Raw genomic sequence first — 15,882 nt, 5'->3', positions numbered from 1 at the left:
CTCGGGAGAGGGGGGGGGGGGGAGGGGGCGCTCAGTTTCAAATAGTGCAGTCCATTACATAATTTCATCGCTTGTAGAAAATAAACTAATGCTAAATCACAGTAAGGCTCAGTTTTTACAGTGTATAGCTCATAGTTCAACAAAACCCGATGTTTTAATTTCACAGAATGGGCATATGATTAGTGAAACAGATCAGTTCTAATTTGTTAGTGTTTATGTAGATAGTAAAGTGTCGTGGAAATCCCACATTAAAGATCTTGTTCAAAGACTTAATACTACCAATTTTTACTATTCGAACGGTATTTGAAGTAAGTGATTGTTTGACATGAAAATTAGTCTACTTTGCTTATTTTCATTCACTTATGTCATATGGTATTATGGTGGTACAACTCATTCAACTCTAAATGGATATTTTTGGCTCAGAAATGGGCTGTTTGGGAAATAAGTGGTGTAAGTTCGCGAACCTCTTGTTGACCCCTGTTCACTTGTCTGGGTATCTTGACATTGGCCTCTCAATAAATATATTATTTACTGTCATTTCTTGCTAACAATATCAGCTTATTCCCAAGCAGCTTTCACTCAGTTAATACTTGGCAGAGGTCCAACCTGCATTTTGATCGCACTTCCTTAAATCTTGTCCAGAAAGGTGTGCAGTATACTGCTGCATCCATTTTCAATATACTACCACAAAATTGAAAAATATCAGCAGTAATCCGTGTGCTTTCAAATCAGAACTGAAGAATTTCCTCATGAGTCACCCCTTCTATTCTGTTAAGGAGTTCCTTGGAAAATTAAGCTGATTTTTATGTTACATTTATGACTGCATTTACTGAATCTTATGGCTTGACATTTTCTCAGTTCATAAACATTTTATTTTTATCTGTTACTACTTTTATGTTGTAATTTCATGTACTTACACGTTCCATGACCTTGGAGATTTGCTCCTCAGTTTGGTCCCACAGTACTTGATGTGTAAATAAATAAATAAACCGCACTGGTGTGAGACGAGAGCACAACCTTATTTGAATTATTGCTAGAACCTGTAGTTGGTTTTGAAAACACTGCTTTCACAGAATGTGCATAAGGCTTGTTGTTGTGAGATTGGGCAGAATTGGTGTTCTTTTGCAATTGCAAGCAAACTGCCTGGACGTGGCCTTTCTTTCCACAGGAGTAACATATCGCATTGTGTGATAGGCAATCTTGCTGCTTATGGTGAGCAAAACAGTGAGGGCAAGACTTCACTAGATTTACAGGCCTGGCTAATTGTTCACTAGGCTGCCTGCTGATCCGTGTGTATGCTCGTTGTGGTGGCTCGGTGGAGAGGTCACGAGCAAGATTCGACTTGACCCGACAAATTGGGACCCGATCACGTTTATCGGCGTCTAGGGCGACTGAATGGAATTGTTCTAATATTTGCAACACTTGATGGAGTGAAGGATCTGAGTACTGGAGAATCTGTTCTCTAATTCTGCTATCAGGGATGCTGTATGTGATCGCATCACGGATCATCATGTCACTGTAAAAGATGCCAAACTACATTTGAATTTACACTTCATAGTGAGAACCTGCAAGTCGGTATACTGCTGACAGAAGGTCTGTTCTGGCTTTTTCTTAAGACAAACGAACTAAAATCTGGTTGCCGAGACCTGAATCTGCTGTTCATAATAGTGACTTAATGCACCTACTACTTCATCATAGGAGAGTGCATTGGGAGATAATGTAGGGAAGAGTTTTTGAATTAAGTGAAATACAGGGGTTCCCGTGATGGACAGGAAATGAGATATCACAGTACCTTGAAATCTATGGACTTGACAATAGGTGAGATATTCAAGCCATTCTTCTTCTTTTTCATCGAAGTGCCGAAACTGTGGAATGCTGTTTGGTCGTATTTGTTGATTGGTCAGTTGGGCAGCCGATGCAACTTGTGCGGCAAGCAATTGCTGTACAGTAGACAGCAGTGTGGTGTTTTGCTGGTTCTGAAACTGAAAAATCTGATTTAGTTCCAGAGCAGGAGCAGTCCAAGGCTGAGGAGCAGGAGCAGTGGGCAGAGGGGGCAAGGTAGCCATTCTAACACAGACAAATTACAGCAAAATATTAAAAGACAAATAGAAAATCAATGTGCAAAACCTCTGAAAAGAGAAATAGATTACTTCTGCAGCTCCCCTCCTGTAATACATGCAACAACAAGAACAAATTATCAAATAGAATCACTGTAGTGGCAGCTCCCCTGCAGCACATGAAAAGCAAACAATACTTGCTGGTCAGATTCAGTGCCACTTGTTGTGGCTGTGCCCTCTTCTAGTGTTTTGTGGTTCCGGGCTGGATGAGGAGAGGGTGGTATGATGGGTGGGTGGCTGGGTTCCTCTCACTACAACACGAAATGCACAGGTGATTAAAATACTTTTTATTATAGGAACCAATTGGGTACTTAACTTCAATTATGTTCAGTCTGAAGTTCTGTGGTTTACAGCAATAAAATAACGTGTACTGATTCTTGAATCTTGTCCGTGTCCATATCACAGCTATGTGCAATGACTAACATTCCCTCATAGCTAGCTAAGGTGTGAGATGATGACTATCAATGTGGAAGAGGAGAGCACAGTGCGATATATTGAGATGCTATGCAAACTGAGTGCCGCTGTGACATACTGAGGTACTTAGACTGAGAGATTGAGACAGCTCGCTCAGCGGCAGCAGCCAATATGCATGCTGCCCAGGGGGTGTTATAGTTATGTAGCTTGGAGACATGTCTTGGTTTTATCTTGTCATAGGCGCATTTAGTACAGCGTCTACTATAGAGTGTTCGTAGTGCTGACTGGTGTGATGCCAGCACACACTCACTCACTTCCCCTCTCTCTCTCTCTCTCTCTCTCTCACACACACAGACACACACACACACACTTTTAAATTACATCCACGGTCTCCCAGCATATGGGGATAAAACATATTATGAATATTAATAGGCAAAAAAAGCTTAATTTGAAGCTAGAGCATTTAAAAATAGGGATGCAGAATATTTTGTGGGACAGATGTTACTATTTGGTAGAAGAACACATTGCAATTGGAGCTATGTGTAATAGATTATTTTTCCTATAACAAAACTGTTACATTTTAGGATAGTGTTACTAGCACCAGTTCCATGTTTGTAGTGAAATTTTGCTACAAATGTTTGACATTTGTCTTGTGCCTTTTAAGGAGACAGCCTATTGGGAAGGCAAGAGAGACTGATTTCACACATAGAGCAGTTTGACAGGAGCATGTGAGGGCCAGTTCACACTTCTCTCTACAGATAGGGCCTTTGAGACACAAAGGAGAGACACAACATGCTTCCCAACAGCAAAAACTCAACAGTTCAAGGGGGACAATGGAGACCTTCTCATAGTCATATTATTGTGACTGTGTGAAAAGTAAACTTATTTACAAGTTAATAACTATTGATTCATATGTGTCACTGAGGAGCTAGTAAGCTCACCTTCAGCAGAAAAAAAGAGATGATTATGTAAGTGAAGATGCACTTTTGATATCTGCATTAGTTTGTGAGGTATTGTAAATTAATTATTATGTATATTTTCTGAAACATAAATACAATTATCTCAGCAACACATTGTGTGATTACAAGAAGCAATGTGTCTATGGCTACATCTTGTAGAACTCTATTGGATAATCATCATAGACTCCCTAAAATGGTACACATTTTTAAATGACTGACCGAAATGTACATTTTGTGCAGTGAAAACAGTTTTTCTTGCTAAATAATTATTAAAATCCTGAAAGTGCCAGTAGTACTATAGACTAGAAATAAGTAGAAAATTATTATAATGTATAGTTTAAATTATTTATTCCTAAAAACCTGAAAAGCTAAGGACAGCCACAGAAAAATCTTATTTGTGATGAAACTATGCCAAGTAGGAGAAAACAAACAGTAGTATGACATTCATGGAAAATTTACATATAAATAGGTGTATGATAGATATGTTAAATGTTTGAATTATGAATTTCAGCAGTTGCGTTACTGAGTTGTTGATTTGATTTTAGTGGTCTTAGACCAAGAGCTTCTAAAGGTGGTGGCCATCTTTAAACAGGAAGTTCAGTGTAGACTTGTCTTAGAGGCAGTCTCTGTGAATCGTTGTTGCTCAATGAGTAGCTACATAGTCATGATTTGTAAATGCTGAATCATTCTAAGTCTCTAACTCTGAACTTAGAAAAATTTGTGATAGGTCTTGTGTATGAACTTATGACCCTTTTTTATGTGTGGAATTATTTTAAGTGACCAATCTGGACTTAGAGAATTTGGTGTTGTGTTTATTGCAATTAGGACAAACTCATGGGAACTTTATCAATTTTAGGCTTTTGCACTCAGCTATAAGAAGGACTTCAGTAATTTTAGTGGGAAGCAAGCATGGGACTTGTAGTTTGAACTGGTGCTATGAAACTTTAATTATTTTGTTGAGGAAAGCTCACAGGACTTATCACGAACTAGGCGATAGCTGGTATATAAGCCCTCAATGGCATTGTGAGTTTTCAGAGATAAACTGTCATTTATATTTTTCATATTTATGGGAGACACAATGAACTCGAGTTACAAAAAACTTTAACCAACCATGAGTGCATATGTAATCTCTAGTGCAGCAATTCCTTCCTGTAATTTTTTTCCATTTTTTTTTAATTTTTTTTTTTGGGGGGCGGGGGGGGGGGGGGGGGGAGGAGGGGTACATTGAGACAGATGGTCGTTGATGCCCTTGGACACAGCAGCTTTATTAAGTCCAGCCACATCCCACAGATGCTCATTGAACTGTATTGTTCTGGGTTGTGTGTGGGTGATATTTTTGTGTCTTACATGTGCGTGCTCTGAACTGATTTATAGAGAAAAGGTGAACTGACTGACTCTAATTTTGGCAAATTTTACAAAACATTTATTCATCACTCACCACAATGTTAACAAAAGTCCATGGTATGGTTGCAGTTTGTGAGGTCAATCCAGTGTAATTCAGACTGAATGGACTCAGTAGGCAGTGCGGGATTGTGTGGAACTAGTGTGAAAATCTACGATAAATTTTAGAAATGCAGTTGCGGCGACCATTGTCCAAGCCCACACCAACCAGCTATCTGGTCAGTCACTGCTAACCAGTATGGCATCCCACACCACATTGTGCTGTCCTTTGCCAGTGCAAAACATCACTGAGTGAGGCAGCACAGTGGTTAACACACTGGACTCACATTGAGGACGATGATGGTTCAACCCGCATCTGGCCATCTTGAATTTAGTTTTCCATGATTTCCTGGTTCCTTTGAAAAGAGCATGACTGATTTCCTTCCCAAGCTTTGAAACAATCTGAGCCTGTGCTCCATATCTAATGACCTCTATGTCGAAGGCATGCTGAACCCTAATCTTCCTTCCTTCTTTCTTTTGCAATGCACATCATCAGATGACTCAACAATGGAGCAGAAGTATAGACACATCAAAAGTTAAGCATTTGCAGCGCAGCAGGCACATTAATTTTGTAATTATTTAGTTCCTTTGCCAGCCAAAGGAACTGATCATGAAACTAAAAAGTGAGTTAATGACTGTGAATCCATGCTAGTGGAAGTGAGCCTTGGGGCCTGCAGAAGCAGGAAGAAGCAAGGGAAATGACTGTGGAAGATATGGTCATTTGGTTGATGATTCATATCGATAGTAAAATCGAAAATTCTTTGGCTAATTTGGAAAGTTCTGTAGGGAGTAAAACAGATAATTCTATTGGGTATTTAAAAGATGATTTGAGTGATAAAATTGAGGGATGAACCAGTCACGTGGAGGATTTAAAAGGAAAGTTTGGGTAAGTGGAGGGGAAATGTGTTTGCCAGAACTGATAAACTTGAGCTGAATTGAGGGTTTCGACTGATTCAGGCAAGGAGTTGTGTAATACAAGGGATGAGGAGACTCAGCAAGCTCTTGTTGAGGAGGTTAGAAAAATTGTGGATACCTGTGATGAAATAAAAATTTTATTGACGGGTGAAATGGCAGGCACAGATAGCATTCTGAGGAAGGAAATGGAAGATGTTGGTGCTGTTACGATAAAGAATAATGTCGAAATTGACGAAGTTAACATTAAGATGACGTGACTTACCAAACGAAAGCGCTGGCAGGTCGATAGACACACAAACAAACACAAACATACACACAAAATTCAAGCTTTCACAACAAACTGTTGCCTCTTTGTCTTTAAATATGTCTGCTTGTGTCTGTATATGTGTGGATGGATATGTGTGTGTGTGTGCGAGTGTATACCCGTCCTTCTTTCCCCCTAAGGTAAGTCTTTCCGCTCCCGGGATTGGAATGACTCCTTACCCTCTCCCTTAAAACCCACATCCTTTCGTCTTTCCCTCTCCTTCCCTCTTTCCTGATGAGGCAACAGTTTGTTGCGAAAGCTTGAATTTTGTGTGTATGTTTGTGTTTGTTTGTGTGTCTATCGACCTGCCAGCACTTTCGTTCGGTAAGTCACATCATCTTTGTTTTTAGATATATTTTTCCCACGTGGAATGTTTCCCTCTGTTATATTAAGATTAAGTTAGTTAGAATTATGCAGTGCATCTGGAAATATGGGTTGGCCCATTATACAGGCACCCAGTGGTATAACCACAACAGGGTGAAAGGAAATACCATGCTGCGAACTTCATTGCTGCACACAAGATTGTTTCACACATGGGATGAGTGATGAAAGTGAAATTGAGACGTCATTATCAGGAGAAAGAAAACTGGCATTCTACAGATTGGAGTGTGAATGTCAGATCCCTTAATCAGGCAGGTAGGTTAGAAAGTTTAAAAAGGGAAATGGATAGGTTAAAGTTAGATATAGTGGGAATTAGTGAAGTTTGGTGGCAGGAGGAACAAGACTTCTGGTCAGGTGAATGTTGTTGTTGTTGTTGAGGTCTTCAGTCCTGAGACTGGTTTGATGCAGCTCTCCATGCTACTCTATGCTGTGCAAGCTTCTTCATCTCCCAGTACCTACTGCAACCTACATCCTTCTGAATCTGCTTAGTGTATGCATCTCTTGGTCTCCCCCTACGATTTTTACCCTCCACGCTGCCCTCCAATACTAAATTGGTGATCCCTTGATGCCTCAGAACATGTCCTACCAACCGATCCCTTCTTCTGGTCAAGTTGTGCCACAAACTCCTCTTCTCCCCAATCCTGTTCAGTACCTCCTCATTAGTTATGTGATCTACCCATCTAATCTTCAGCATCCTTCTGTAGCACCACATTTCGAAAGCTTCTATTCTCTTCTTGTCCAAACTATTTATCGTGCATGTTTCACTTCCATACATGGCTACACTCCATACAAATACTTTCAGAAACGACTTCCTGACACTTAAATCTATACTCGATGTTAACAAATTTCTCTTCTTCAGAAACGCTTTCCTTGCCATTGCCAGTCTACATTTTATATCCTCTCTACTTCGACCATCATCAGTTATTTTGCTCCCCAAATAGCAAAACTCCTTTACTACTTTAAGTGTCTCATTTCCTAATCTAATACCCTCAACATCACCCGACTTAATTCGACTACATTCCATTATCCTTGTTTTGCTTTTGTTGATGTTCATCTTATATCCTCCCTTCAAGACACCATCCATTCCATTCAACTGCTCTTCCAAGTCCTTTGCTGTCTCTGACAGAATTACAATGTCATCGGCGAACCTCAAAGTTTTTATTTCTTCTCCATGGATTTTAATACCTACTCCGAATTTTTCTTTTGTTTCCTTTACTGCTTGCTCAATATACAGATTGAATAACATCGGGGAGAGGCTACAACCCTGTCTTACTCCCTTCCCAACCACTGCTTCCCTTTCATATCCCTCGACTCTTATAACTGCCATCTGGTTTCTGTACAAATTGTAAATAGCCTTTCGCTCCCTGTATTTTACCCCTGCCACCTTTAGAATTTGAAAGAGAGTATTCCAGTCAACATTGTCAAAAGCTTTCTCTAAGTCTACAAATGCTAGAAACGTAGGTTTGCCTTTCCTTAATCTTTCTTCTAAGATAAGTCGTAAGGTCAGTATTGCCTCACGTGTTCCAGTATTTCTACGGAATCCAAACTGATCTTCCCCGAGGTCGGCTTCTACTAGTTTTTCCATTCGTCTGTAAAGAATTCATGTTAGTATTTTGCAGCTGTGGCTTATTAAACTGATTGTTCGGTAATTCTCACATCTGTCAACACCTGCTTTCTTTGGGATTGGAATTATTATATTCTTCTTGAAGTCTGAGGGTATTTCGCCTGTTTCATACATCTTGCTCACCAGATGGTAGAGTTTTGTCAGGACTGGCTCTCCCAAGGCCGTCAGTAGTTCCAATGGAATGTTGTCTACTCCGGGGGCCTTGTTTCGACTCAGGTCTTTCAGTGCTCTGTCAAACTCTTCACGCAGTATCGTATCTCCCATTTCATCTTCATCTACATCCTCTTCCATTTCCATAATATTGTCCCCAAGTACATCGCCCTTGTATAGACCCTCTATATACTCCTTCCACCTTTCTGCTTTCCCTTCTTTGCTTAGAACTGGGTTTCCATCTGAGCTCTTGATGTTCATACAAGTGGTTCTCTTATCTCCAAAGGTCTCTTTAATTTTCCTGTAGGCAGTATCTATCTTACCCCTAGTGAGATAAGCCTCTACATCCTTACATTTGTCCTCTAGCCATCCCTGCTTAGCCATTTTGCACTTCCTGTCGATCTCATTTTTGAGACGTTTGTATTCCTTTTTGCCTGCTTCATTTACTGCATTTTTATATTTTCTCCTTTCATCAATTAAATTCAATATATCTTCTGTTACCCAAGGATTTCTACTAGCCCTCGTCTTTTTACCTACTTGATCCTCTGCTGCCTTCACTACTTCATCCCTCAAAGCTACCCATTCTTCTTCTACTGTATTTCTTTCCCCCATTCCTGTCAATTGTTCCCTTATGCTCTCCCTGAAACTCTGTACAACCTCTGGTTCTTTCAGTTTATCCAGGTCCCATCTCCTTAAATTCCCACCTTTTTGCAGTTTCTTCAGTTTTAATCTACAGGTCATAACCAATAGATTGTGGTCAGAGTCCACATCTGCCCCTGGAAATGTCTTACAATTTAAAACCTGGTTCCTAAATCTCTGTCTTACCATTATATAATCTATCTGATACCTTTTAGTATCTCCAGGGTTCTTCCATGTGTACAACCTTCTATCATGATTCTTAAACCAAGTGTTAGCTATGATTAAATTGTGCTCTGTGCAAAATTCTACCAGGCGGCTTCCTCTTTCATTTCTTAGCCCCAATCCATATTCACCTACTACGTTTCCTTCTCTCCCTTTTCCTACACTCGAATTCCAGTCACCCATGACTATTAAATTTTCGTCTCCCTTCACAATCTGAATAATTTCTTTTATTTCATCATACATTTCTTCAATTTCTTCGTCATCTGCAGAGCTAGTTGGCATATAAACTTGTACTACTGTAGTAGGTGTGGGCTTTGTCAGGTGAATATAGAGTTATAAATACAAAATCATATAGGGATGATGCAGGAGTAGGTTTAATAATGAATAAAAAATAGGAGTGCGGTTAAGCTACTACAAGCAGCATAGTGAATGCATTATTGTGACCAAGATAGACATGAAGCCCACACCTACTACAGTAGCACAAGTTTATATGCCAACTAGCTCTGCAGATAATGAAGAAATTGATGGAATGCATGATGAGATAAAAGAAATTATTCAGGTAGTGAAGGGAGATGAAAATTTAATAGTCACGAGTGACTGGAATTCGGTAGTAGGAAAAGAGAGAGAAGGGAACATAGGTGAATATGGATTGGGGCTAAGAAATGAAAGAGGAAGCCGCCTGGTAGAATTTTGCACAGAGCATAACTTGATCATAGCTAACACTTGGTTCAAGAATCATGAAAGAATGTTGTATACATGGAGGAAGCCTGGAGATAATAGAAGGTATCAGATAGATTATATAATGGTAAGACAGAGATTTAGGAACCAGGTTTTAAATTGTAAGACATTTCCAGGGGCAGATGTGGACTCTGACCACAATCTATTGGTTATGAACTGTAGATTAAAACTGAAGAAACTGCAAAAAGGTGGGAATTTAAGGAGATGGGACCTGGATAAACTGAAAGAACCAGAGGTTGTACAGAGAGAGGAATGAGGGAAAGAAATACAGTAGAAGAATAATGGGTAGCTTTGAGGGATGAAATAGTGAAGGCAGCAGAGGATCAAGTAGTTAAAAAGACAAGGGCTAGTAGAAATCCTTGGGTAGCAGAAGAAATATTGAATTTAATTGATGAAAGGAGAAAATATAAAATGCAGTAAATGAAGCAGGCAAAACGGATTACAAACGCCTCAAAAATGAGATCGACAGGAAGTGCAAAATGGCTAAGCAGGGATGGCTAGAGGACAAATATAAGGATAAAGAGGCTTATCTCACTAGGGGTAAGATAGATACTGCCTACAGGAAAATTAAAGAGACCTTTTGGAGAAAAGAGAACCACTTGTACGAATATCAAGAGCTCAGATGGAAACCCAGTTCTAAGCAAAGAAGGGGAAGCAGAAAGGTGGAAGGAGTATATAGAGGGTCTTTACAAGGGTGATGTACTTGAGGACAATATTATGGAAATGGAAGAGTATGTAGATGAAGATGAAATGGGAGATATGATACTGCATGAAGAGTTTGACAGAGCACTGAAAGACCTGAGTCGAAACAAGGCGCCGGGGGTAGACAACATTCCATTAGAACTACCGACAGCCTTGCGAGAGCCAGTCGTGACAAAACTCTACCATCTGGTTAGCAAGATGTATGAGACAGGTGAAATACCCTCAGACTTCAAGAAGAATATAATAATTCCAATCCCAAAGAAAGCAGGTGTTGACAGATGTGAAAATTACCAAACTATCAGTTTAATAAGTCACAGCTGCAAAATACTAACGTGAATTCTTTACAGATGAATGGAAAAACTGGTAGAAGCCGACCTCGGGGAAGATCAGTTTGGATTCCGCAGAAATATTGGAACACATGAGGCAATACTGACCCTATGACATATCTTAGAAGGAAGATTAAGGAAAGGCAAACCTACATTTCTAACATTTGTAGACTTAGAGAAAGCTTTTGACAATGTTGACTGGAATACTGTCTTTCAAATTGTGAAGGTGGCAGGGAGCGAAAGGATATTTACAATTTGTACAGAAACCAGATGGCAGCTATAAGAGTCGAGGGACATTAAAGGCAAGCAGTGGTTGGGAATGGAGTGAGACAGGGTTGTAGCCTCTCCCCGATGTTATTCAATCTGTATATTGAGCAAGCAGTAAAGGAAACAAAAGAAAAGTTCGGAGTTGGTATTAAAATCCGTGGAGAAGAAATAAAAACTTTGAAGTTCGCTGAAGACATTGTAATTCTGTCAGAGACAGCAAAGGACTTGGAAGAGCAGTTGAACGGAATGGACAGTGTCTTGAAAGGAGGATATAAGATGATCATCAACAAAAGCAAAATGAGGATAATGGAATGTAGTCGAATTAAGTCAGGTGATGCTGAGGGAATTAGATTAGGAAATGAGACACTAAAAGTAGTAAAGGAGTTTTGCTATTTGGGGAGCAAAATAACTGATGATGGTTGAAGTAGAGAGGATATAAAATGTAGAATGGCAATGGAAAGGAAAGCGTTTCTGAAGAAGAGAAATTTGTTAACATCGAGTACAGATTTAAATGCCAGGAAGTCATTTCTGAAAGTATTTGTATGGAGTGTAGCCATGTATAGAAGTGAAACATGGATGATAAATAGTTTAGACAAGAAGAGAATAGAAGCTTTCAAAATGTGGTACTACAGAAGAATGCTGAAGATTAGATGGGTAGATCACATGACTGATGAGGAGGTATTGAATAGAATTGGGGAGAAGAAGAGGCTGCGGCAGAACTTGACTAGAAGAAGGGATCGGTTGGTAGTACATGTTCTGAGGCATCAAGGGAACACAAATTTAGTATTGGAGGGCAGCGTGGAGGGTAAAACTCGTAGAGGGAGACCAAGAGATGAATACACTAAGCAGATTCAGAAGGATGTAGGTTGCAGTAGGTACTGGGAGATGAAGAAGCTTGCACAGGATAGAGTAGCATGGAGAGCTGCATCAAACCAGTCTCAGGACTGAAGACCACAACAACAACAAATTTGGTATTGGGGTCAAGACAAACAAAGCAGATTAGAAATGAATTTCTGAATGATGCAGTGTATAACAGGGGCAGAAAGAGTACGAGGGAATTTCGTCAGCAGGAATTGAGAAAATTGGTGCATTTAGACTGACCATTGGGGGTGCTAACTGAAATTTCCACTTTAAGGAGAAGAGAAGTCAGAATGAGTAATGAAGAGAGAACAGGGGAAGATATGATGATGAGAATGGAAATTAGGAGCAATGATAACAGAAATGAGCAGAGACCAGGGTGTGTGAATAGAGACAGGAAAGGGGAGATTAATGAAGGAGGGCCACAGGGACAGGGTTCTTTAAACTAGGATTTGTTCCAAACAGAGTCCACTTTGAGACAGTGAATTATGGAGGAACTCGGAACATGAGATGGGAAATTAACTGCAGGAGAAATAACAAGGGTTCTTTCAATAGTAACAGGAGCAAAGAAACAAGTTAAGAGAAATTATGGAAAAATAATTTTAGGTAAAATAACACAGGATTTATCAATAATAATAATAAAAGCAAAGAGATAAGGGGAGGAAGAATTGTGGAACAGATGCGGTTTTAGGAAATGGTTTATTTGAGGGTCATTTTAAGCAGCATGATAGGAGGAAGGCTAATAAGAGAAAATTTTGCAAAGAATCAAGAACTCTTGTGGGACAAGTTGATACTATGGTTTATTTAATGAAGGGGGTGGCATGTTGTGAATTCTGAAGAAAATAGTGTTGGTTTGGAATCTGTATTTAATGAATCAGAATCAGCTTTGCAATATGAGACAGTGAATGTGTGCTGTAGAATTGGAAATGAGTTTGTGAATAGCTACAGAAATTATATAGGTACATTGGAACAATGTAACACATTGTACACTAATCAGGGATGACAGCCCGTCACCATGTCAGTGTTAGTTATTTGGAGACAATTGTGCCTGGATCTAGTTTCTCTTGTGAGTGGAAGTGTAAAGTAAAGCACATCCTCCAGTAATGTGTGTGAATTTGATGGTGACCAGGCAGTGGTTCCCAGAGGATGTAATTTTGGTAAGCAGACAATGTTTCCCGTATCAGATAATGTTGTTGGTGGTGGTTGTAATGCGCAGATAATGATTGTGTGGAAGGGATTGTGAGTGATTCAATAAATCAAAGTGACGTAAATTCTGCTGCTAGTGGTATGAGTGAATTAGTTGGGCAGCACATATATTTTAGGAGGGATGGGAGAATAAAACAGAGAATGATTTTGATTCTTAAGATTGGATAACAAAGAAGCCAAGTGGTTTCAAAAGTGGGCACATGAGGACTGGGAGCTTAGTAAGCATGATTCTGCTATGCATATCACAGAACTGAATGAAGGAAATGGCAAATACAAAAATGTTTCCAAAGAAATCTTTAATGGGGATACAGATCTTGAATTATTGGGGGGAAAGCATGTATTTATAATGAGGGAAGACAGTTTAGGGAATGATAGTACTGTGAGCAGAAGTTCACTTAGTGGGAATGGTGAGAATGATAATGAAATTCATACCTTTCTGGTTCCTAAGAATTTATTACAAGTTGGTATGAATGAAGATGGGTTAAATACTGAATGGATGGGGAAAGATATGTGTGATTATGAAGCTGAAGATTTGGTGGACTTTGCTAAATTTCTACAGCAAATGACACCAAAGACATGGGAGAAACAAATTAGGAGCATATGTAAAGACATTAGATGGATGCAGATTGAAAATCAGTTTAGGGACTAATGGGCAAAGAAAGCTGTCTAAATTTTATAAAATTTATAAGGGGGTGTTATTTGACAGGAAGGATGAGAACAAAGGAGAGTGGCAACTGTACTGGCCTGAGGAGCATGTACAGTCACTCATAAGTTATGCGCTTCTTAGTCATGGGCATTATGGGCAACATAAGTGTATAGGACTATGTTCTTTTTCATAACATGGACTGTAGGATGTGGAAGCAGCTTGGTGCAGGCGACATGTGCCAGTGAGAAGCACAGCACCAGTGGTAGTCTTGGGGAAATGCGGAAAATCTTGCCCTGTAATGTAGGGGCCATTTATTATATGTATTTGGTCCATTACCAACTAGTAGGGGTGGGCAAAAATACATTCTAATTGCTGTGGATGCATTTGCCAAATATGTTAAAATATATGGAATGAACAAGGCCACCAACAAGACAATGATTAGGAAACTGGAGACAGAGTATTTTAAGAACATTGGGAAAGCAAAGGCATTGTTTTCAGATAATGACTCCCAGTTCATCTTTAAACCATGGGGAAACTTCATGCAACAGGCAGTTATAAACCACATAAGAATCTCAGTATACCTCCTGTCGGGACATCCCGCAGAACACTTTATGTGTGAGCTTGGATGATCATGTTGAAGTACTGCAGTCATAAAGATACGTATTGGGCTGAATAGTTTGCCACATTTGAGGATGTGATGAACAGGGTGAACAGTAGTGCAATGGGGTTCATGGAATTTGCGGTGATGTGGAACACAAAAACAAGCCAACCTCAGATTTCCCATCTGGAACATCTATATCTGAACAGGAAAGACAAAAGTATATTGCAGAACAAATGACAATGGGGGCTTTACAGCAGAAGCATAGGCACGATCCGAGGTACAAGCCTACTTAATACAAAGTGAGTGACCTGATGCTTGTAACAACAAAAGAAGATTAAAAAAAATATTTGAGCTGCACTATAGTCCATTCATTGTAGAAAGCTGTCCCTGCCCTGATGCAAACAGGTTAAATTGCCCTAAGTCAGGGAAGCATTTCAGATTAAGAAATATGACAGGAATATGGTTATATGAACAGCCACTATAACTGATGTATTAATGATGAATACAATAATTTTATAAAGATGATTTATTTGTGTATGTGTAGATTAAGAATTGTGTCATATTCTTAGGTGTGTGTGAGGCTAAGTTTTTGTGGGAAGACTTTGATGGATATTTTCCTTGTGTTCAGTTTAAGATTTTTTTGAAAAGGTATTTTTCTACTGTGCATATGTGTTTATGTGTTTATTTTTGGGATATATTCTGTATGTGGGATGGTAGAATTAAGATTTTTCGGAAGGATTACCAGAATATATTTGTATTTAAGTGATAGAACACCTATAAAAATAGGCCACAGCTGACAGAAGCTGATATGATTATTGTAACATGGGATACAGCAGTTGTAGTTACTTTACAGCACCTGATGACGTAACTGAATGGAAATTGTAGAGGGTATGTATGGTGTGCGTACTGCAAGACCTTCGGTACACACACCATCAGATTATTTGACTTTTCGCTCTAACGAAGTAGGTGAGAGTCAGCAATATGTCTCGTGGTCTTATTGTGGCGTGTTTATCTTCTGCCGTTAGGTAGAAATACCACTTGCACGCTTAGAGTAGCAGATTGACGGTGACCAACTTTAAACAGAACTTGATTAATTTTCACACACATTTTTTAAAATAATAACAAGCATAAAATTACTTAACTTGATTCTGGATGCTATTTACAATTGACAATCTGAAGTTCCTTTGGTGTTGGTATGTTAATCGTATTGTCACATATCTCTGATACTTGACAAAGTGTCTATACATTTCTCTTCATGGCTATGTACAGGAATATGATAATCTTATTAGGCACAGACTGAAACTTGACTATTGACTGTTACAGACTAATGCAGACTAATGCAGACTAATGCAGACTGACTGATCGGAGGTCTG

This window comes from Schistocerca nitens, chromosome 9, assembly GCF_023898315.1.
Source record: "Schistocerca nitens isolate TAMUIC-IGC-003100 chromosome 9, iqSchNite1.1, whole genome shotgun sequence".
In the NCBI taxonomy this organism is placed as follows: domain Eukaryota; kingdom Metazoa; phylum Arthropoda; class Insecta; order Orthoptera; family Acrididae; genus Schistocerca; species Schistocerca nitens.
Note: the sequence above shows the minus strand (reverse complement) of the source record.